General features: G+C 33.5%; 1 long non-coding RNA gene across 1 annotated transcript in view; it reads right to left on the bottom strand.

Annotated features, from left to right (window-relative positions):
- LOC123617703 (uncharacterized) overlaps window positions 1-25413 on the bottom strand; it is a 200542-nt gene that overhangs the window by 60843 nt on the left and 114286 nt on the right. The window lies entirely within an intron of this gene.

Here is a 25413-nt window from a genome sequence, read left to right as displayed (position 1 = left end):
TTAATTAGGTATATTTGCATTGTTGTATGTTTCAATAATTTGCTCTTTTTACGGCTGAGTAATTACCTTCTAAATCAAGGTTGGTATTTTTTTTTTTTCCATAAAAGCCATATAGTAATATCTGAGGTTTTGGTTGCCGTGCACTTGTCTCTATTACATAATCGTCTTTTTTTTTTTTTTAAAGTATAACTCTTGAAAAATATAAAAACAAATTGTAGCACTCAAGCTGTATGAACACAAGCCTCAGGTCAGATTTTTCCAATTGGCTGTAATTGGCCAACCCTTCCCTAACTGAATTTGTGACAATGTCTTTTGTCATTTACTTTTTGATGGATGTTTGATTGTTTTTTTTTTTGAGCTGCTATAAATAAAATTACCATGAAAATTTATGTAGTTTTCCTAAGGATATGTTTTCTTATTGTGGTAACACATACATAACATAAAACCTACCATTCTAACCATTCTAAGTGTACAATTCAGTAGCATTAAGTACATTCACAAAGTTGTGCAACCGTCACCACTATCCATTTCTAGAACTTGTTCATCATACCAATAGCTCTGTATCCATTAAACAACAACACTCCATTCCCCTCTGTGCATATGGTTTTATTTCTCTCTATTGTATAACTATCTAGGTGTGGAATTGCTGGGTTTTAGGGCAGGTATATGTTTAATGTTTTAAGAAATTGCTAAGGAATTCTCCAAAATGACTCCACCTTTATACCTTTCCACAAACAATGCATAGGAGTTATAGTTGCTCCACATTCTCACCAACATTTGCTACCCTCAGTCTCTCCAAATTTTCATCATTCTACTAAACATGCCACCAGTCGTCCTGGGACCTAGATTTCTCTATCTTCACCTGCCGTCCCCAAATGTTCCCCCTACTGGTAAAAGCTGGCTCGTATCTTCCCTATAGAGTCTGAAAAGGGGAGAGAGGATATGAGAGTCAAGCAGTTTCTCATGAGAATCTTATTCAGAAAATGCACCTATCCCACCCCCACTCCCAGTCCACAGCGCAGACTTTGGTTGTGAGGCCACAGGTTGCAGTAAGAGACGTAGGAAACCGTGATTTTTCACTTGGGCAGCCACTTGTGCTTTTATAATCCTGGAATTACTTTATAAAGAAAACAGAGAAGAATGGGTATTTAGAGTTAATTACCATACCCTTTACATGTTTGAAACATGTTACAAGTAAGTTTATTTCATCTCTGCTTTTCCAATGTTAACCCAAGATTTCTAGGTAGAAACAAACTGATGTTGTCTTATTCATTTAGAACCAGAAAGGAATGAATGATTTAATATTTCATACTTTTCTGTGATCCAAGATAATATCATTTTCCTACAAAAGACAGAATGAAAGGAAAGAAGGAAGGAAGAAACAAAGGAAGGAAAGAGAAAAGAAAAGAAAAAAGAAAGAAAAAGAAAAGAAAATTACCCCTGTATACTTATTCTTGAATAATAAAATATTAGTGCTAATGGGGGCTTTCAGCAAGACCCAACTAGGTAATAATCATTTTCTCCGCAATGCTCTCTAATGAGCAATATTATTCTTTTCTTTGGACAGTTTTTGGTAGGTGGAGCTGAATTTCTTATAAGGCAGCCATTCTAATTCCATGCAGCTAAAATTGATAAAATTGACAACAAGTGGATTTAGGGGCCAATATTCACAATCATTTAATATTCATTAGTGTCAAATGAGACTTTTATTAATTTTTTTTAACTTAAGATCAATTTCTCATTTTGGCCTTTTCCAAATAACTTAGAATTTGGTGTGATATAGTTTTTTTTAAAAAACTATCTTGGATTAATATACTTTTAAAATTCATAGAAAAATAGTTATATTCATTATTTTGGTTTAAATGACACTAGTGAATAAACATGTTTACTTTTGATAATACTTGCCTAGGTGTTAGCTTTTCCATAATATATTCTAAACTACAAATTATTATACTATACCCTAGTAAAGTTTAGTGAAAATTCCAATGAAGTAATAATTGCTAAGTGAAAACCAAGTGCATATTTTCCTTTAAAGTAAGTCACCTTTGAATGTTGCCTTAAAGATTTCATATGTCTAGGGTACTATTTGGTCAGTAAATGTATGATTGAAATTCTCCATTTAATACTTTGGAGGATTAAGTGTAGCCTTCAAACTACCTAATCTACAACCAGTATAAATTTTAACCACTTCATTGAGGTCTTGTTGGATTTGAGGTTCTATGTAAATTCTTGATATAAATGCAAAGCTTTTTAACTCTGCAAAATATGCAACCTACTTTGCTGACCTACTTGAGAGACATTAGGAAGTTGATTAAAATAGAACACAGTTCACAGCTTTAGGAAGTCTGTTCTAGAATTTCAGAATTTTCTAGAAAAACATGTGCAGAGCCCACATACCTTCTTTGATGAATTTGTTATATATATTAGTAACCAAAGGTAATCTCTGCAAAGTACGTGTTGATTTAATCATGCATATCACTATCAAAAATAATTTCATTCTATGTTTTATAGTATTTGGTAATTCCAATTATCACAGAAGCTCTAGAAATAATCTTCCAATATTCTCATATCAATTACTTAGTTTTTATTTTAACTTTAAGAATAAATGTATGTTACTATGGATGACAAGCTATAAAAAGACACTTAAATCATTATGCAAATGTAATTTTAAACCACAATGAGATGTGACTAGGCAGTTGTTGAAATGGCTAGAACCAACAACAATAACAAAATAACTGATAATACTAAGTACTCATGTTATGTGGAACAATTAGAATTCTCATACTTTGCTGGTGGGGATGCAAGATGAAACAGCAACTTTAGAAAACAGTTTTGTCAATTTCTTACCACATGAAACATACAATCCAGTAAATTCAACTTCTAGGTATCAAACCAAGAGAAATGAAAATATTTGTTCATACAAAGACTTGTATGAGAATGTTTTGGCAGCTTTATTCACAAAAGCCAAAGACTAGAAATAATAGGAAAGGTGCATGAATAAACAAATGGTGGTACATTTATACAGCAGAAGACTACTCAAAATTTTTAAAAAGCAAGTGGTTATGATACACAACAGATGGATCTCAAAAGCATTTTATATAATAAGTGATAAAAGCCAATAAATTAGATAACAGGTGAAATAGAGAAATATCTAGAAAAATACAGACTATCAAAGCTGATTTAAGAAGAAACAGATAATCTAAATAAACCTACAAGAAAAGAGATTAAAATAATAGTAAAACTTCCCATAAAAAGATCAAATGATTTCACTGGTGAATTCTACCAAATTTTAAAAGAAAAAAATACCAATTCTTTTACAAATTTTTCCAAAATTGAAGAGATAGAAACACTCTAACTTATTCTAGAATGCTAGTATTATCTTGATAGCAAAACTAGACAAAGACATCACACGGAGAAAACTACAGATCAATACCCTTTTGAATACAGACATAAAAATCCTTAACAAAGTAACAGCAAATAGAATCTAGTTATGTATAAACAGAATTATACAATGTAACCAAGTGGGGTTTATCCTAAGTGTGTAAGGTTTGTTCAACATTTAAAGGTAAATTAATGATAATACACCATATTGAAAGAATAAAAAACAAAAATCACATAACCATTTCAATGGATGCTTAACAAGTATTTGATAATGTCCAACACAGACTTTTGATAAAAATACTCAGCAAACTAGGAAGATAAGGGAACTTAATGTATTAGACAAAGGACATCTATGAAAAATCCACAATTAATCTCATATTTAATGATGAAGGGGTGAAATCTTTCCTAAGATGACAAACAAGACAAAGATGTTTACTACTGTCATCTCTCTCTCAATGTTGTTTTGGAGGTTCTAGGAAGGGCAATTAGGCAAGAAAAAGAAATAAAAGGCATCCAGATTGGAAAGGAGTAAAAGTATCTGTATTTGCATATGCCATATATGTAACTATCCTAAAGGCTAATTTAAAAAAAACCATTAGAGCTAATAAACAGGTTCAGCAAGGTTGCAGAATACAAGGTCATAAAAAAAGTAAATACTGGCAAATGCTACAGCATGGATGAACCTTGAAAATATGATGTGTGCGAATGAACCAGACACAAAAGGCCATACATTGTATGATTACATTTACATCAAATGTTCATAAGAGGCAAATACACAGACTCTGAAAGCAGATTAATATCTGCCATGGACTGAGGTGGTGGGCGGGGGGTGGGGGGAGAGGGTAGAGGGATGAGGATGGACTGCTGATGGTTATGGGGTTCATTTTGAGGGTAATAAAAATGTTTTGAATTAGATAGTGGTGATGGTTGCACAACTTTGTGAATATACTAAAAGCAACAGGATTACAAGCTTTTTAAATGTGAATTTTATGGTATGTAAATTATATTTCAATTATAAAAGCAGTTTTAATGATTGACCTTCCTGAGGCAGAATGAGCTCTTGTTCCTTACTGATACTTGGTATCACCTTACTTTTAAATTTTTGCCATTCTTCCAGTTGGAGAAAGTACTTTATTGCAGTTTCATCATGAACTCTTCTAATCATTATGAATTTTTAATTTTATTAGACATTAGTGTCTTCTATTCATAAATATGTTCATTTTTTCCTTCTGAATTACTTTTCTTTGTATTTGAATGTGCAAATATGCATCTGTATTTAAGTTATAATTAATTGCTATTGCTTATAATGTGATGCAAATAACTATTTTTTGTGTTTTTAGTTTGTATGGTATCCTATAACAAAGTAAATAATTTAATTTTAAGCTCTAATAATCAATCTTTCATTATGATTATTCCTTTTTAAATTCTGTTTAGGAAATCTATCTACCACAAAGGTCATGATGTTATTCTTCTATATTCTTTTCCATAAATTTTTAAGTTTTCACTTTCATGTATTTCTTTAATTCATGTATGAATGCTTTTTGTTCACAGTATGATTAAAAATAAAATTTCAGAGTTTGTATATATTTATACTTAGATGTTTCAGTTGAACAGTCTAGCATATCTTTAGAGATCATTGGAGCCCATTTTACCATATATTATGTAAAAATATGAACAATACGGGTCTCCCTCACTCTGAAATTAGTTTTTTTTTTCCTATCCCTGCATTAATACCACAATGACTTAATGTTGTCAACGATTTCTTTTTGTTTGTCAGGATAAGTCCTTTTCTTTTGTTCTTTTTCAAGAAAGGGATGGTTATAAATTTTACAATGAGCATGCCAGTTCCACAAAAGCAATGCTAGGGTTTTGTTTAGAAGAGCATTTGCCACGTTTATCAAGTTTGGAAATAAACATATTTTTATGTTGAGCATTGTAATTCATGGATGTAGTCCTGTATTTATATATGTTTTCTCTATTGTCTTTCTATAAAGATGTATGCTTTTCTTCTCTTCCTTTTGTTAAAATGACTCTATCTATATTATGTATTTCTTGATTATTTCTCAACTTTCAAAATTTATTTTCGGTCTAAAGCAGTGTAATTAAATTTTGTACACTGGTCTTATTTATAGATAACACTACTAAAATCTCTTAATGAAAAAAATCCATTAGAATCTATATAATCAACTGATAATCACAGCTTGATTTATTCCTTTTCATCTCTATACTGTTATTTATTTTTGATTATTTTGGTTAACTTAATTATGCTAGTTAGTAACTCATATAATGTTAAATAATAGTGACCTCTATGTCTTGATTCCTGATTTTAAAATATTTCTGTAATTTTTATGATGCTCTAAAAAATTATTGTTGCTGACATTCATTCATGATAGAACTCTACCAAACTAGCTATAGAAGTCGAAGCAACATTCACATTATAGGAATATGATTTTCTCTAGGGAAACACAAACACTGTTTTGAGGGCAAAAGTTATTGGAACAAAATCATATACACTACAGAATGAGGTTCCGTATCCTTCCATGGAAGGACTTTATTTCATCTGGGTGTTTCAGTATATCAAAATCTCTTAGACTTAAAGATAATATCTAATCAAAGTAACTAAAGTTTATATATGTCTCTTAAGATCCTGCTGTGTGCTAGTTATGATAATATAACAATGCTTACTGTTAGGAATTGAAGAATAAATATGAAGATAGTTTAGTGTGGAGTAAACTTTCTATTAAATAAGTATCCCATCCTCAAATTATTTCCTTTTGAAATTATGTGGCATTGTTTGCAGGATTATATGTCCACCCTGAAAGAGAGAAATTTTTGTTGATGTTTATTTTCCAGGGCTTCACCTTTACTTTCATTCTCCCTGAATTAACTGCTCTAAATATTTTCATGTTCAGTTGATTATTGAATTAGTGAGGTGGAAGGAATCATAATGAAGAGGTCCGGAGAGATCGAGACATGCTCGAGGTTAAACAACTACTTCATACTAAGACTGCTGTATTTTTTATTTTCTCATAATGCTGTTCCTCTTGATGTTATCTATAATAATTTGTTGGAGGATGCTTATGTGGCAGATGTGTAGGAAGATTTTTTAATATATTACCACAATCAGTCTCCACAATAGAGCTATTTATATTTCAACAAAAATTAAATCTATGAGCAGGCATTGAGAGAATTTACACATACATTGGCCACATTCACTCAGCTTGTCAAGGGCACCGCGGTGAGGCGGGGGCCCAGGTAGCCTGAGTGCCGCACTACCACTCTTGCCTGCTCTGCCGTTCTGCCTGCCATGCATGGGTAGTGAACACTTCTGTATTTAATACATATATAAATACCAACTCAGAAGATTTTTAAACAGTTTCCATTGCAATTCATAAGGAGGATATTCATACTGATGGAATAAACAATGTCTGCACTTTGATTTGGGCCCGGGCTGCAGATTAGTGTACAAGACAGTGGATTTCACATTCTCACCACTTTATTCCAGATATGAAAATTTCCGAAAAAGACTATCATTAGCTTTTATTCATAGAGTATTTTTACACATAATGTTTTCAGAGTGCACTGATTTAAGATTAACATATCCATAATCTGCAATGACCGACCTACAGTTCTATCAAGCCTGCCATCTTGAGGAACAGTGGGACTTAGGAAAGGTCCCACTGAGCTCTCCAATAAACTGTTAATACAGTTAACTCCTAGACAGAATGAGAGCCTTGATAAAGATATGCTGAAAATTTTTCCATAAATATTTAAATACCTTTTTCCTCTACTGAATTATCTTTTTTATATTTGACATAGGTGACACATTTACAGTTATATCTCTGCTAGATTAGACTCTCCAGTAAAAGACATTTCATTTATTTTAATGATCATGCTTCCTCTTCTAATCCAATTGCCTTTGCCCAGACCCCTTCCTGACAGCCACCTTCAATGGCAAGTTCTCTCCATGCTTTTATAGCCCTGGCTGAATAATCTCCATCTTTACATTTTTAATGAAACATATTATTAATAACAGATGTATCAAATTACAGCTCAATATACTAGGCATAGATTAGAGAGAGAGAATGGAATATTTATACATTTTACATTTTTTTTATAGAAATTTAACTTCCTTTTTCACTGCTGCACATGATTAGTCCTTAAGCCTTGCTACCTGTGAAATAATAAGAAATACATAGACTGCTCTCTGGTCCTCAGTTCTTGAAACAGAGCTTCTAAAACCCTGGTAAGGGTGCTAAGAGAATCTATTGTTCTAACATTTAGTCTCTGACTCCAGTTCCTGATGCAGAAGTCCTAAAAATATTGTAACTCCCTAAATCGTAAGAGCACAAGGACCATCTTATGTTTTAATACTTGATCTTTGACCCTGGTTCCTGACACAGATCTCTTAAATCTCTTGGAATTTCCTGGGAGATTGTAGTGTCTTTTGTTTTAATGAGATGACTCTTGGTGGGCTCCTGGATGGGGCTGGTCTTCAGAAAGATCAAGCCATGATTAAAAGTTTGGAAATTTGAGCTCCACCCTCCATTCTCCAGAAAGGAGAGAGAGGCTGGAAATGAGAGTAATTATCTATCATGCCTAGATGATGAAGTCTCCATAAAATCCCCAAAGCATGGAGTCCAGAGAGCTTCTCGGTTGGTGAACACATCTACACACCGGGCGAGTGGTGTACCCCAACTCTCTGGGAACAGAAGCCCCAGTGCTTGTGACAACTTCCAGGCCTTGCCCTACCTATCTCTTTATCTGCCTATTCATCTGTGACCCTAGTCATATCCTTTACTATATAATAAACTGGCAAACATAAGTGTTCCCTTGGGTTCAGTAAGCTCTTCCAGCAAATAATCAAATCCAAGTGCGGGAGGTCTTGAGAACCTCCAGTTCATAGTCAAGTTGAACAGAAGTAACCTGAGAACCTACTAATCACAATTGGCATCTTAGGCTCATAAGACTGAGCCCTTAATCTGTGGGTCTGCGTTAACTCCAGTTAACGTTAGAATTGAATTGAATTGTTGGACACTCAGCTGGTGTCACAGGGAATTGTTTGGTATGGGTAAAAAACCCCCACACAGCTGCTGTCAGCAGTGTTGTGAATGTGGTTGTAGTGTAAGGGTAAAGGAGAAACACAGACAGGTGAGTTTTTTCTACACATTACCTTAGTCAGTAAATGCTTACAAAGGATCAAATTTACTATTGTTTACTCGTATGTTGGTTTGTTTTGTTTCTCATCAACCACCAACTCTTCTATCACATTATTTTATTTCATATGCTTAATCATAATAAGGATCCTTAGCTCCTTAATTCATTATTAGCTCTTCTGCAAAATGACCCTGGCAATATTCCCCAATGTCTTTCAGGGTCATGTACGTAACAGGACTTCCAAATAAATATGATATGACAATGAAATTTAACAGTAGAAGGAAAAAATATAGCAAAGCATACATATATTTTTGTCATTTGTATGTTAATTTATCAACCCCCTAAAATGGCTTACAGACAGGAGGTTGACTAGGTCTTTAGTGCCTGTTTTCTTTGTGTTCTTTTCAGTCTTCTTAAGGATTTCTGTACACTTTTCTATATTTCTTAAAGTCTCTCAGAGTCCTTGGGTTGTTTGAAAGATATTAATAATTATTTCTATTACAAATAACATTATTCATACTAATGTCCATTTCTATAGTTACGAAATTTAACGTTAAATGGTATTGTATCTTAATTCACCTTTGTTATATTGCTTTTCTCTGTATAAAGTGACCAATTATACATTGCATTTTCCAATCTCAGTTTCAAAGAATACTTTGCTAATTAAAAAATTTTCAACTGTAAGCAGAATAATATCACACATGCTTCTTAATTTATGTAGAAAATCATATTCAAACTTTTAATTATCTTATTAGCTTATATTATAGAAGTGATCCTAGAATCAAAACACAATGTAGAAGGCAGCAATTTTTAACTCTGGGGATATTTATCAAGTCAATGTGGAAAGTGCCTCTGCATGTAAATTATTGTTATTGTCAAGTAAATTCAAATGATGTGAGCGAAATATAATACAATTAAACTTCTTTTCAGCTGATGAAATACTTTCGTATATCTGTAGGACTCATTTGTGTCCATTCTTTTGCTTTTTGTTATTATTCGCTATCTATCACACTCACAGTCCACACCCAAGGTTAGAAATTATACAAGGCACTTAAATCAGGGTGTGGAAATCTTGGAGAAGCCATCTCAGAATTCTGTTTACCATCCATACTTTGCCCTAAAGTTGAACCCGGAGTCCATGAAATATCTCTAACTTTTTATTTCTTAAGATTTTAGAGCCTTATTAAAGCTGTTTGAGCCAAAATAACTTAAATACATCCATCAATATTGCCCTTTTTAAAAGAAAATGTTAGCAATATCCCAGGGAGCTGTCAGTTGGAAACCTCTCATTCAGAGCCATCCAGACCATCAAGAAGCAATTACAAATTTAGTTTCTAAGTTGTATTTTCTATTATGATATTTTTCCTGCCATATTATTTTAATTGTAATTTATCTCATGGGTCAGATTTTTCTTCTGCCATTGTAGTATTCTTAGTATTCTAGATAAAAATTTGCATTTTATTTAAAATAATGACCAGCCTCAGACCAATTAACTGCCCTGCATAATAAAATGTAGCTTAGTTCCTATACCAAAAACAATAAACATATAAAATAAAGGAAAATTTGATAAAACAATCATACCTAAAGAATTTTTTTTACTATTTTTAATGAAAATATGGTATAGCAGGAATACATTAAGTTAGATTAAATGAGACTAAAACCTAGAGGATCATATAAGCATTATATGAATAAAATATTACTGAAAGTGTTACCTATAAAAATGTTAACCTAAAAAATGATGTTAATGCTACTATTTTACTCATTTGTTACAATTTTATGAAAAGTCCATTATAACCTGGAAACACTACAGTTTGACATTTCATTATTGACAAGCCGAAGCACAGTTTTGGGATATATTGTAGTGTATCTAGAAATAGGAAGAGGAAATATGAGATCAAGTCAATTCTTACACATAAAGTCTGCCTTAAATATCGTGATGAAATAACTACCACCAGGATTTAATAGATATTTATTCTATTCTCAATTAATTCTTCATATGAGAATGTAATCTGTTATTTCTTCCTTCTAGAATGCTATCAGTGCAAGACTTAAATCTGTGTGTGTGTATGTTCAGTATTAAACATAAAGGAAAATGTCAAAATTTTAATCTGTATTATAAATAATACTTAATTACTGATGCTCAAGATTTATTTGAGGTTTTCATAGGAATCCCAGAAAGCTTTGTGGAGCACCAACTTTGTCTGGTACAAAACAGACAAAGTGATAAATTCATAGTCCTCATGTCAGTCTAGTCCTCAGATCTGTCCAGGACATTGTTAGAGACGACAGTAAAACTGAGTTTTATAGTTACATGATAGTCAAATTCCACTCTCACACTCCTTGAGCAAAGGTATTATAGCAGGAGGTGATAAGACCAAGGGCAACACTGTGTCAGTCTTTTTTACTATGAATGCAAAATTTACAATAATCAAATAAAGACCATTAATGGACTTTAAATTCTTATATAATGTTGGGAAATAATATAAACAAAAAAAGATAAACATTAAAAACTGTTTTGCACAGAGTTCAGAGCTGGACTTATTTTTGCATATTTTTAAGATTCCGTGAACAAGGCCAGTTTTGGATTAACAAAAGAATAGTGGTGCTATATCCTTCGTTCCTTGACAATTGGGAAGATTTTGAACTGGCAAATGGGATTCTAATCTTGTTTTTATAACCTAATTATACCATTGATTTCATGCAAGAGTAAGGTGACATCTATCAAATGCTTTACATTTGTTTTATGATTTTGTTTAGTTTTATGATTTTGTTTCAGTACATGGAAACGACTTAAATTGTAATGAAAAAGTTCATATTTGATATTCAAGGAAATGTGTGTGTGTACAATGCAGGGAATTTACATGCAGGAAATCCTCAAGCACATTATTTTGTTGGAAAATCTACCATCATGTTGCATATACACTATCTTTCAATGTGTGATTTTTAATTCATTCCTTGAGCAACCAGGCAGAACATTTTCATTCAGACATGAAAACATGTATGTTGTGTACTGTCATATCAGCACCTTACTTTAACTGCATTTGGACTAAATATCTACATGTATATTTTGATGTTGTGCCTTTTGAACGTGTTTTTGACAATTTCAGTATAAAGGAATCTAGCTAGGCATTTCAAGGTGTTGTTTTCATGAACAAAACCACCAATGGTATGTTGTGGCTAAGCATATCTTCTCAGACATGCACCTCTATGTATTTCTGAGAAGACATTAAGGCAATTGATGCAGACAGGCAAGAAAAGTAGAAGACTGATTTTTTTTCAATGTTATGACTTAGTTTCCAACTACTTTTTCTCCTTTCCTTAAGATTCCTGTGCTGTAACATGAATATTTTGTGACTGCCTCTGTGAAGTCACTATACTAACACAAAACAACTCAGTCAGAAGCACTAAAATGAAGATACACAGAAGGCAATATTTCAACATTTTGAAATATAATAGAGTAGGCTTACTCTAGTCTCAAAGCTCTCTAATTAAGTCTTTTAAATTCTCTCATCTGTTGACCTTCTCCCAGTAGTCTTTCTCCTAGGAACAAAACACCGTACATATTTTCACAAAACACTATGGATTTGTGGTTGTCCAAATATAAATAAGAATATTAAATATATACTCTCCTTTAGCTGAGTCTTCTAGGAATGTTAAAAAATACAGAACTTTTTTTCAGAGTTCTCATGATGATTTAGTAGTGACTTCTAGGTAGAGATTCTTCCATACAATATAAAAGTGATGTATTTCTGGGTATGTCCATGTAGGGAGTTTAAATTCAGTTGACAGCTTTTTAGTTCAAAATGCAACACACCATACAGATCCAGGCTGTAAGTACTAACTCATAACAGCCCCCACCCCTTTATTTCTCCAGACTGCACCCATTAGAGCTGGTGGCGGAAGTGTCTTTGGTGATACTCATTTGAGAATATCTCAAAACACTTTTCTTCACTGTAGATTTTAAAGCATAATTCTTTACAATAAAATGTCCCAATAAATCTTATGAACTCAAGAATGCCATGTATGTAAGACTATATGAACATTTATTTGAATCCCTGGACTGACTGCTTTGTAAGAGCAAAAATTTGTTGTAAGCTTCGTACTACATATTTTATGTTCTTTCATTGTGAGAACGAGTTTTATAATGAAAACAAGTTAAAAGACACCTTTTACCTTGTAGGATGGGAAGAAAAAAGATTAGAGATGTGTTAATGAACTTAAAAAAAAGTTGAGTAAACAACATATGTAATTACTCTGTAAGGACATGCTGCTTAATTAAAACACGGAGTCATTCTATTAGCATACACACCTGCTGCTGCTTAATAGGATTCATTTCTTCCCCAAATAACTGAATTCCTAAACAAGGTTCTCCCTCTAGTTCATCTCTTTGGGAAACTCCATCTCAGTTTTCTGCCTTCCTCTTATTTGTGTTGATACCTCTCATAGTAATTATGACAGAGTATTACAAAATGAGCAAGACTTTAAGATGAAATGTCCCTTAGACTTTATAGTCTTATGTTTCACTCTGGAAGATAGGGAAGTAAAAGTCATTCATTTCCAAAATATTCTAAAGCCTGTCATACCAGGACTGAGGGTGCAGTATTTTCTTTATGAACTCAAAGCACAATCTGTGTCATAGTCAAAACTACAGGAGTATCATTTTTACACATACTGACCCTTCTAGACCATTGACAGCTTCCAATAATTTCAGCTAACATATTATTGGCTGTTCATTGTAATCCAGGAACTGTACTAACCATACTATAAATTAAATTCATTTAATCCTCAGAGTCAGTCTAGGAAGTGTCATCCTTATCCCTGTTATATAGACAAAGAGATCGAGGGACTTGCTTAAGCTCACAGAGCAAGTCTTTCATGGTGTCAGGATACACAATTAGGCAGCCTGACTCTAGACACTACGCTCTTGTTGTCCACTGTGAATTGTCTTGTAGAAGGTGAGTGTGGCTCTCAACTGGCGCATTTATTTTCCAGTAAATAACTGTAAGATTAGCTCTGAAGACTGTCATATAGTCAAGTTTTCTTTCTAAATAAAATTATAGTTAATAGGCACCCATCAAATACATATCATATATTCTTCACTTAGAATAAAAAGATTGATAGGACAAAATCAGACACATTTAAAAATGTCATAAATGTAGTAGGAGCTGTAATAAAGATGTTAATGGAGCACAGAGGATTGTCATTTGATCCAGCTCTGAATTCTAGAGGAAACTTCTGGAGGAGATGGTGTTTTGGATAAATCTTCATACATGAATAGGCCATTAATGAAGCCATGTACTTAAAAGGGTGGAGGAAATGTGAATGCAATTTCATGATGTATGACTGGCATGGTACAAGCTTGGTGCAAATAAGAAATATAGTTCAAGATGAGAAACAAGGCGAAATGAACCTAGATAAACAGAGTTAGAGCATGGATTATGTAACAGAGAATGTTGCTACTCACCAATATTCACATGCTCTTTTACTATTAACTGCTCTTCCAGGCCAAGGCACTTAAGATTCTATTCCTACTCCATCTTTCTCTTTTCCTGCTGTGGCCTTGGCCATGCTAGGGCTGTAGCTTTGTATGCCATGTGATCTATAATGACCTCTTAGACATTGTCCATTTTGTTATTGCCACATTCTCTTCTTAGAGTTGATGAATGTTCCAAGATTTATTTACTAAGTTGGAATTTTAACTCTTCCCCTTACTTTTTCATATATCTGACTTATTTTATCGAATGTTCCCATCTTAGAGGGTTTCCCTGATGACTCTATCTAAAATAGCATCTTTCTCTTACTGTCTATTATTGTAGTCTTTTATTTTCTTCAAAGCAAATCTTGTGATTTAAAATATACTTCTAGGTGTTATTTGTTGCCACTAAAATATAATTTTTAATGAAGTCCAATCATTGCATAGAATAGTCATAATACAAATAAGTTAATCAATATTTTTGAATGACTCAATTAATACATTAAAATTCAAAACAACCCAATGAGAAAGGTACTAATACTACCCATGTTTAATGAATTAAACTAAGGTTTAGAATATTTCTTCTTTTAAACAGATTTACTGAGGTATAATTGATATAAAAAATGAGCATATTTAATATATACAATTTGATGTGTTGGATATGTGCATACACATTTGAAACCATCACCACAATCAAGGTAGATATAACCACCACCTTCAAAAGCATCTTTGTGTCCCTTTTCTTTAACGGTATGAACACTTAACATGGTACCTATCCTCTTAACAATTTTTTAAGTGCACAATACAGCACTGATCATTATCGGCACCATGTTATAGAGCAAATCTCTAGAACTTATTCATCTTGCATGAAGCTTTATAACAATTGAACAACTCCCTATGTCCCTCATCCCTAGCCATGGAAACCACCTTTCTATTTTCTGCTTACACAGATTAATGGATAAAGAAAATATGGTATATAAATACACAGAAATATTATTCAGCCTTAAAAGGGAAGGAAACCCTGTTATTTATAACAACATGGATAAACCCTGGAGGACACTATGCCAAATGAAATAAGCCAGTCACAGAATGACAAATATTTCAAGATTCCACTTACACGAGGTATCTAAAATAGCCAAACTCATGGGATATTTCTATAACCTACTCAAGTTCATAAAGCTAGGGCAAAGGTGTAATTCAACACAGATCCCAAGCATTAATCCAATTGTGTTTGGGATAAAGTCAGCCATCTCCAGTAACTAAGCACTGAAGTGGACTTTAGTAGCTATTTCTAACCTGAGATTACACTTCATCTGGAAATCAATTCTGGAGGTAAGGACTCTGTGCCTACCTAGTTAAGTAAGCTCATGAAATTCAGTACCTATTATTTTGAGTACCAATTTGAGTTAAAAACATGCTTGTGGTAACACTACCTCTCCTCTTGCTGAGCACTGAGTTCTGTGTGACCAATTTATTTCCTTGGTCATTATTAACCTAGGCAGCCTGGATCTGTGGGAAGCTCTGCAGATATACTTGTCATAGTCATGATCCACCATGTGTTACAGTAGCACAGATTGGGAGAAAAGGTATTTTTTCCCACTAAACCTCTAGTGAATGTTATTTCAGGTTGTATATCATGTAACACCACAAAATCTGACAAAGTACATTTAAAAACTGTAACACTGTAATAGTTTAGGTAATTACAAAGACATACTTATCTTTATCCCTATCGAGGGCAGAATTGTCAAATATACCCCAAATATAGCTCCCATTGGCATGTGTGTATAGATATAAGAAAGTAAACTAAGGATGTAAGAGAATAAAGTAATTTTATGAATCTTATATGAAATTATTCATTCTTGGTGAGCCATCCACTTGATTAAATTTCTATTTATTTCTTTACATGTTTATTGGATATATTTCACAGCAGTTTTATAAAAATTTAATGAGGAAATAAATCAGAATAATTGATTTAAAATTTTTCAGTCCAAATTAAGTTTCAAAAATGAGGTGTCCAGATAGGCAGCATTGCTAAAGGATAGCACACTAGACAGAGCCAAGATTCCTGAATTGTATTCTCAATTATAATGGTAATTATCTTTCTAATATTGAACAATTAATGACCATTGTGTGTTCTAGATTTCTCAGGTATAAAATCAATTTATACAAATTTATTGACTTTTTAAGAGAAGTTAAATCAACATGCTTCTCCCCCTCAGTGTTATTGATGACCACAGATTTCATGGAATCCTCCATTTCCGTGTCTCTATATGGTTACATTCTACACTTGTACTCAATGTAGATCTTGTTGTACTGCATCCTGATTATTTCCTCATCTGTGTTCTTTACTAGAAGGTATATTCCTTAAAAGCTGTGTTGTGTTCAGTAATGTATTGCCTTAGGTTAGTGTCTTGTCTATAGTATTTACTAATGAAATAACAAATTTTCATCTCATATCATGCTACAGTAATTGAGTAGAGTTCTGATGTAAAATGTCAGCCAAGTATAAGGGTGCACATTTTAGTTAGAAAATAAAGTCATTTGTTGCTGTTGTCTTTTTCCTCTTGTTAATAAGTAAAATTGACCTTACTGTTAATTTAAAAAGGTAAAATTGAGCTTACTGACACTATGTCTAACCAATGGTGATCATTGGCCCAGACATATACCAGCCAATGATGTGTAACATTGCTCTAATCACCTCCTATCATCTCCTTTCTGCTTCCATTTATTCACCAGCTACAAAAACAATTTCCTCAAAGTAATAAATTAGGAAAAAAAGTTTTTTTCCTCACGTGCTACTTTCCAAACGTCAAGAAGAGCTTACCTGAAAATATATATTCACAATCATATGAAGCCAATGAAGCAAGCAGAATCAGGCTGCGACGATTTCAGACAACTCAAAAGCACAGGGGCTGTACTGGTTTTCTACTGCTGCTGTAACAAACTTAGTGGCTTAGGTCAACACAAATTTATTGTCTTACAGTTCTGGAGATGAGAAACTTGATATGATTCTCACTGGGCTAGAATCAAGGTGTCAGCATGGTTGTGTTCCTTCCTGGAGACTCGAGGGCAGATCTGTTCTCTCCCTTTCCAGCTTCTAAAGGCTACGCACAATTCTTAGCTAATAGTTCCCTTGCCTCTTCAAAGCCAGCAATCCCCAGTTGAATTTTTTTTCCCTTAACATCCCCCTGACACTGACTCTTCTCCCCATTTATTTCAATTTAATGATCTTTGTGATTATATTGAGTCCACCTAGATAATCCAGGACAATTTCCCTCTTTTAAGGTCACATAATAAGTAACAGTTATTCCACTAATGTTAATTCTCCTTTGCAATGTAACTTAACACATTCACAGGTTCTGGAGATTAGAACATGGACATCTTTGGGAGGCCATTATTCTGCCTACCAAAGAGTTACAAACCACATTTTATTATGGATAGATATTTTGTCATTATTAAAAGAAATATTTTCTGGAATGCCATTTTTTAATGAGCAAATCAGCAGGACTAATTTCATCAGGGAAAGTTATAGAAGACTGTTGAGACTAAAATAATCTTGGCAATTTACTTTAAAGTCAGCTTCCTATAAATATCAAATGTTGAAGACCTGGGTATTCTGAGGGAAGATAACTCAAACATAAGAAGGTAGCTAATTGGTAGAAAATAAAATTCAGAAATTTTAAAACTTAAGAATGTTTCCTAACCACATTTATAACTGGAAGGACCCATTGTATTTAGTAAAGTACATGTCACAAAGTTCAATGATTAGTTTATCATGGAAAAAGGAACTAAAAATCTATATTCTGTTTTTATACATCCAAGGGAGAAAATGTTAAAAATAGCAAAATATAGCATAATTGGAAGACAAAATATACATCAAGATTGCATTTTAAAATATTGCTTTAAAAATATATTTTAATATATATTATATATTTAATATATATTTGTAATATTATATTGTTAATATATTACATTGTTAATATATTTGTATAAATACACATCTCATTAACATATTAAATATAATATTTAATATATAACACATATATTATAATATATTTAAGATGTTCATGTAAAATGATGGTGATAACTAGATTTTTTTTACCTCTGGGGAATGGATATGAAACTTAAGTTAAGGGTATTACAAGCATCGTATAAGAAATTCCAACATATGAATGGATGGTGCTTATTCTAGAATTCATGTCATTGATGATCTTCACCACACACTCAAAAGCATCCTTCTATCTGGGAGTAAAGAGAGCAGATGTATGTGATACAAGTCTTCTGGATAATGTCCTATTGCTGACGCTGCCATGTGTAGAAATCAAGCTGCCTGGCATTCTAGCTGGTGCTGACATAACAAGTAGTAGCAGTCAGACCGGCATCTGCATAACTGCTAACAAGCGTGGTTCTTCAACAGTCAAAAAAAAATGACTAGATTTTTCACCAGTAAGATCTCAAAGATTTTTTTTTTTTGATGAAACTAATCCAGTGGCACAAGATTCCATAACTGGAATCCCTGGAACATGTTTACACTTATAAAATTAAAATAATTTATTACCTCATTTGGAGTTGAAATTAAACGCTAGAAAGATCTAGATGACAGAGTTACACAGACAGAGGCAGAGCCCAGAATTCACACGTGAGTTGGTCCAGAATCTGTGTGCCTTAATGCAAACTATACCAATAATGAAACCTGACAGTGGGACCAAAAAAGGTCCAGGCACCCAGAAGTCAGTAAAGGCTTCTAGGCAAGTTCATAGTAATTTTTACCCCTTGATCTACATTTATCCAATTCAAATTGGCCACCAATATAGATCAACAAGCCCAGCAAATGTACTAATTAAAAACCCATCAAGCTAACAAAACTTTAATTTTGCATTCAGTAGAATAAACTCTTCAGTGTGTCATTCAGGATTTCTGCCATGAAGACAAAATTATCTAAATTCTATAAGCACAAAATCTGTTTCCAGAATGCACATTTTTAATTTGGTCTGAGTACAGCTGTGAATTGGATCAACCTTCAGAAGATCTTCAACATGTTAATGGAGAAATGCTTTCTGACTAGCAGGACATCCAGTATAGAAACAATTTATGTCTTTGCCACAGAAAGTTCTTGCATTCAGCCGCACATGATAGTACTGTTAAAGAATGCCTGATGCTGAAACAATGGTCAACTGAATTTTTGATAGAAACACTTTTCTTAAAAAGAGTCCAAGCTATAGAAGTAATATCTTCTGCTTAATAACTTTTCCAGAATTCTGACGTACTTAGACATTCTCATTCTAAATACAATTTTGTGTGTTTATTTTCAGTATTTATATTCAAATCCAGCAATTTTTCAGTAACACTTTTTTTTAGTTTTTATCCAAGATCAACGTCAGTATCACACTTTGCTTTTGTTTGTCCTCTTAATATTCTTAATGTGCAACAATTCCATGGCCTGTCATTGTCTTTCAAAGTTACTTTGTAGAATAGTTTCAGTGTGTTTGATAACTCCTGATGAGACTAAGTTAATGCATTTTTAACAGGAATACTATAGAAGTAACCCTATGTTGTTCCTAGTGTATCATATCAAGTGGCACAGGATGTTGGTCTGTTTCATTACTATTGATTCACTTTATCAGTTGGTTAAGATAGTAATCCAGGTCTCTCGGTTGTATAGTTATTATTTTGCCCTTTGTAATTACTAAGTAATTTTTGAGGAGATCCTGTGTATTTATGTAAATATATTAGTGAATAAAAGCTAATCCTCAAGTTTTAGCTCTACTGATGATTCCTGATTGACTTAATTATTAACATGATGGCAAAGTAGTATTTTCTAAGTTTGTTATTCTATTTTTATTAGTTACCATTCTACTATAAGCAAGAGTATTTTCTTTTTTAATTATTTTTAATTAATTTAGTATGTCAATATGGACTCATGATTATAATTTTATTCAATGGGTTGTAATCCATTATTATTATTATTATTATAGATTTTTATGTTAAATTTTTATCAGACTTAGATGGTGGGATGCCTTCCAGTTTACTCCTTTTTACTTCTCTCATGTTGTCAGAATTTTTGACCCACTTCTTAAATTTATGGTTCCACAAAATACTCCTTTTAACCAGAAATCATATTAGAAACCAAGATCTGAGATAAGAAGTATTAATATTGTTAAATTGTCAATACCACACAAAGCCATGTATAGATTCAATGCAATCCTTATGAAAATTCCAATGCCATTTTTCACAGAAATAGGAAAAACAACCCCCAAATTTGTATGGAACCACAGAAGTTTCCAAATAGCCAAAGCCATCTTGACGAAGAACAAAACTGGAGGCATCACACTTCCTGATTTCATACTGTATTACAAAGCTACAGTAATCAAAATTGTATGCTACTCACATAAAAACAGACACATTGACCAACCGAACGGAAATGAGAGCCCAGTAATAAAGCCATGCTTATTTAGTATTTGACAAGGGAGCCAAGAATGGTCAATGGGGAAAGGATAGTTTCTTCAATAAATGGTGTTGGTAAAACTAGATAATCACTTAAAGAAAAATGAAATTGGACCCCTATCTTACACCACTAATAAAAATGGATTTGAAATGGACTAAAGACTTAAGCATAAAACCTGAAAGTTAAACCTCCTTTGACATTGGTCTTGGCATTGATTTTTTGAATATGACACCGAAAGCACAAGAAACAAAAGTAAACAAATGAGACTAGATCAAACTAAAAGGCTTCTGCTTAGCACAAGAAACAATCAACAAAATGAAAAGACAATCTGCAGAATGAGAAAAAATATTTGCAAATCATCTATCTGATAAGGTGTCAATATCCAAAATATGAAAGGAATTCATACAAATATTTGCAAATCATCCGAGAAGGTGTTAACATCCAAAATATATAAGGAATTCATACAACTCAACAGCAAAAAAAAAAAAAAAAAAAAAAAAAAATCCAAATAATCCAATTGAAAAATAGGCAAAGGACCTGAATAGCCATTTTTCCTAAGAACTTATACAAGTGGCCAACAGGTTTATTAAGAGGTGCTCAATATTGCTAATCACCAGAGAAATGCAAATCAAACCCACAATGAATTATTACCTCCTATCAGAGTCACTCTTACCAAAAAGACAAGAGATAACAAGAACTGACAACGATGTGGATAAACCCTTGTACTCTATTGATGAAAATGCAAATTAGTACAGACAGTAAGAAAACCACAATAGAGGTTCCTCAAAAAATTGAAAATGAACTACCGTATGATCCAGCAATTCCACATGTGGGTATAGAGATGAAGAGAATGAAATCACTATCTTGAAGAGATATCTGCACCCTCATGTTTGTTACAGCATTAGTTACAATCCTAAGACAGAAAAACAACTTGTGTCCATCAAAGGATGAATGCATAAAGAAGGATGTCACATGTGAGATATAAATATATATGTGTATATATATACACACACACACAATGGAATATTAGCCATAAAAAAGGAGAACCTGTCATTTGTGATTGGCATCTATATGTTGATGAACCTGGAGGGCATTATATTTAGTGAAATAAGTCTGACAGAGAAAGACAAATACTATATGATCTAACTTATATGTGGGATTTAAAAACACAGAATAGCTATAGAGCCATTCAAAAGCCATCGTAAAACCATAAATAGTAATTGATAATTTCTTAACCATTAAAAGGATGTCTTTTCCCTTGGCATCAGCCAACTGGGCTGAATCTTTTGTTAATTTTAGGAACCAAGTGCAACCTTTCTCTTCTCCCTGAGAATGTCCCATTCTCAGACAAGAACACACAGGCTTTTTTTTTCCTGTTAATTTCCTCCATTTGACATCAGTAAAAGTTTTAAGTATCACAAAACTGATTTGGCTGTAAATGTAGAAATGGTACCGAAACAGAATGAAATGAAAAACCCAAGGGACAAACAGAAAACCTTAAATAAACCCTTAAGTTTGGTCTTGGGGTTTTACATATATCAACAACACAGGAGACCACAAACAATGCTATTAAGACAGTATATCGTGCACAAGGTCCCAAGATAATCCTGCCTAACCCCCTTGTTGAGATCCCCCTTGTGGAGATCGCCCTTGTGGAGAGCCTAACAGATACTGTGGCCACACATTGTTACAATAAAATATCTTCCTCTTAGTCATAGGTTCATAGCTGTAATCAGATCACTTATCCAAACTGCACCACAGAAGGCTTTCTTTGGTCATAGTTGAAACATTCCTCATTTTTAGAGACAGAAATTAATAACAAAGCACAAACAGTGCAAACAAATGCTAGCGTCCAAAGAAACAAACTAGTTCATAAATCAGGTAAAAGTCCAACAACTCTTTCCTCTCTCTAACAGGAAATCCCACTCAAATACAAAACCAATTGGCTTGTTCTGGAGAAAAGCCATAAACTGAGAGGAATAAAGTTTCCAGCTGTACACACCAGACTGACTTATCCTACTTCACGGTAGGAAGTAGGATTCCTTCCTACTTGCTTGCTTGATTCCTTGCTCCAACTGCCAAGTGCTAGGGCAGCCAGTGGCGCTTTGGGGAATTGAGAAAGGAAGACCCTCAGGACAAGTGGTCCTGACAGCTTGGCTGTCTAAGTCAGAGTTTGTTACCGAGCTCATGCTCCTAGCCTTGTGACAGGACAATAAATCAAGAGATGGGTGGTTGAGGCAAGGAATGGTGACTTTATTCAGAAACCCAAGAGACCAAGAAGATGGGGGACTAGTCTCCCAAAGAACCATCTTGCCTGAGTTAGAATTCAGGCTTCTTTTATACTAAAAGGGGAGAAGTAAAGTTAAACATTTCCTGGTTCAGGTCAGCTTCTGGAGGGAATGTGTTAATTTCTCCCTTCCTGCAGTCATTCATAGGTGGGCCTGGTCAGGATGTTTCCTGTGAGCTCAACAAAGGCATTTCAGCTCAACACTAATTACCTGGGAGATGGGCCATTATGTATAATTATAAGCTTACAGGCAGCATCCCTGCAGTAATTAACTTATAGCAAAAGCAATAGAATAGAAAGGTTAAAGTAAAAGAAACAGATCCAATATGGAGTCAGATTAGTTCTTTCCTATTACAATAATTGTGTACATTCTCTTGTATTTAAACTAAGTGTATACATATGAACATTGTATGTATTAATAACTTCAAGAGCAACTTTTTTTTTTTTAAATAAAATCTATAACTACTAGTGAAATGCAACTTTATCACATTAGGGATCACTTGACTAATTGACAGTGAAACTTGGAAAAGAAACTATAAACTAACTAAAAGAAAGGCTTTTTAAAAAGAAGTCTTTCATCCTTCTGGCAGGGTGCTAAGAGAGGCAAGACACATCTGGAAAGGGAGACCACTTTTGCTTTATTGGTTATTTATCGGTCCATTCAAAGTAAATTTTGTCTCCATAAAAATTAGAGTGTCAGCTATATGATCTGTGTCCCTCTCATCTAACTGTAGAGAAAAATGAAATTTTTCTGGGTTATGAGCTTTGGTGTCAATGAAAGCCTGCTGAAAACAATCTTTTCCTTCACAGTTTGCAACAGGGCAGGTGTAGCTACAACTGAGCATTCTGTAGGACACATTTTGGACCCTCTGATGCACTTTATAGATGATGTGTTGCTTTCACAAGAGATCTTATTTTCATACTCCAAACAGCAAGTATTGAGTTCTAGAGGAAGTTCCACAGAGGCCTTGTCAGTCACTCTGTGCTTGAGTCTTCAGACAGAATTTCCTGAATCAAAAAGCAGGTATCTGTCATGCAGTATTTCATTCTACACCCTCAGCAACTTGCAATTTTCATGGTTATTTATATAAGTAGCATGCTGAGCTTAAGCTAATGTGTTTTCCATCCCAAATGGCACAGCTGTTTTCTTCCCCCTGCATTAAGCTCTGAGCAGGTGGTGTTTTCTAATCATTTATGTTCATTCCATCTGCCGTCATAAGCAAGAGAGATCATAGATGGGCTCGGTGTCTCTTGTAGTTAAATGGTGATGAATAGAACAGAGAGAGTCTGCTTTGACCACAGAAGCACCTAATTTGAAAACCATGGCAACAGAAGTGTGGAGGTGGGGCTGGGCCCTGTCCTCTGTTATCGAGAAATAATTCAACATCACTTAGCAGCCATTTGTCTTGGCTCTGGTTATTGTTGAGAAGTGATGAATTGGAGCACAGAATCAGTAGAAGTGGCAGAATATTTTCCTCGGTTAAAAGAAAAAAGTTCGTCAATGAAATTTACAGATATTTAATTTTTAAACATTCATTAGGAAGGTGCAAATAATGATGATAACACTTCACTCTCTCAATGTCTCCATCTGTAGTCAGAGCTTTATGTGTAGACAAAGGTACTGTCTTTCTCATCAAATCATATCAGCTAAAAGTTGCTTTTTTATTCCCTCATTTCCATTTCAAGGAAAATTAGAGAACAAATAGACATCACACTTAATGAAAAGGATACTGAATATCTGAGCTTGTGGGCTTTTTAAAAATGTAATTATGGAGAATATAATCTCACATCAGTTTCAATTTTGACTCCTAATTGTAGGCTGATGTCTATGTACAAAGAAAAATGTGGGTGAAAGTCACTGAATGAAATCAAGCTTGGACAATAAACTCATAAAAATGCAAGAAAGATTATCACCTTCTTGATTTTTATTTTCTGTTTCCTACACTCTGTCATACTAAGTGTGCCATTTGAAGTTGTCTGGTTCCTATTGAACGGGAGCAAAATACACCACCATCAAATATGCCTCTTTGGCATATTGATTGTTTTGAGCTGGTAAGAAACAGCAAACAAAAGTGAAGTTCTGAAAACTGAGTAGAAGTTAGCCTTTTGTAAGAGATATTTGCGTGTATAAGGAAATCTTCATTTGTAAAGGTGTGTCCTTCTCTGTACCTGAAGGATGACTCTACATCTCTAGAAACTGTGTATTAGTGTAGAAAACATTATCCTGACAACCACAGGGCAGAAAAGAAACAGGTTAAGAGTGACTGTATCTTACATCTCTTATATAAACCATGGTCAGTTTAAGATTTTCAATGAAAGGCTAGGTTTCATATTTCAATGAAAGATGATTTTTAAGAGCTTGATCTCAAAGCCGAGCCACTTAAAAAGATGATTAATATTAGACAAGTCAGAACTCAAATTTTTCATCTTAAAAATGGCCTAAAATACCTCATGACTCATAGAATTATTATAAAGGAAGAATGATTTCCTAGTAGAGCTTGTTGTATGATGCCTGGACCACTGTACTTTTTGAATACAAATTGGGTATTAACGTTACCCAGACTACTCTGAATGCTAGAAATTAAAGTACATTTAGGAAGTTAACACATTATTAACAAAGGAAATCTTAAGTGGTTTAAGAAATAATACTTTTTATTTTCTAAACTGGTA

This window comes from Camelus bactrianus, chromosome 11 (genome assembly GCF_048773025.1).
Source record: "Camelus bactrianus isolate YW-2024 breed Bactrian camel chromosome 11, ASM4877302v1, whole genome shotgun sequence".
NCBI lineage: Eukaryota > Metazoa > Chordata > Mammalia > Artiodactyla > Camelidae > Camelus > Camelus bactrianus.
Note: the sequence above shows the minus strand (reverse complement) of the source record. Positions and strands in the feature narration are given on the sequence as shown.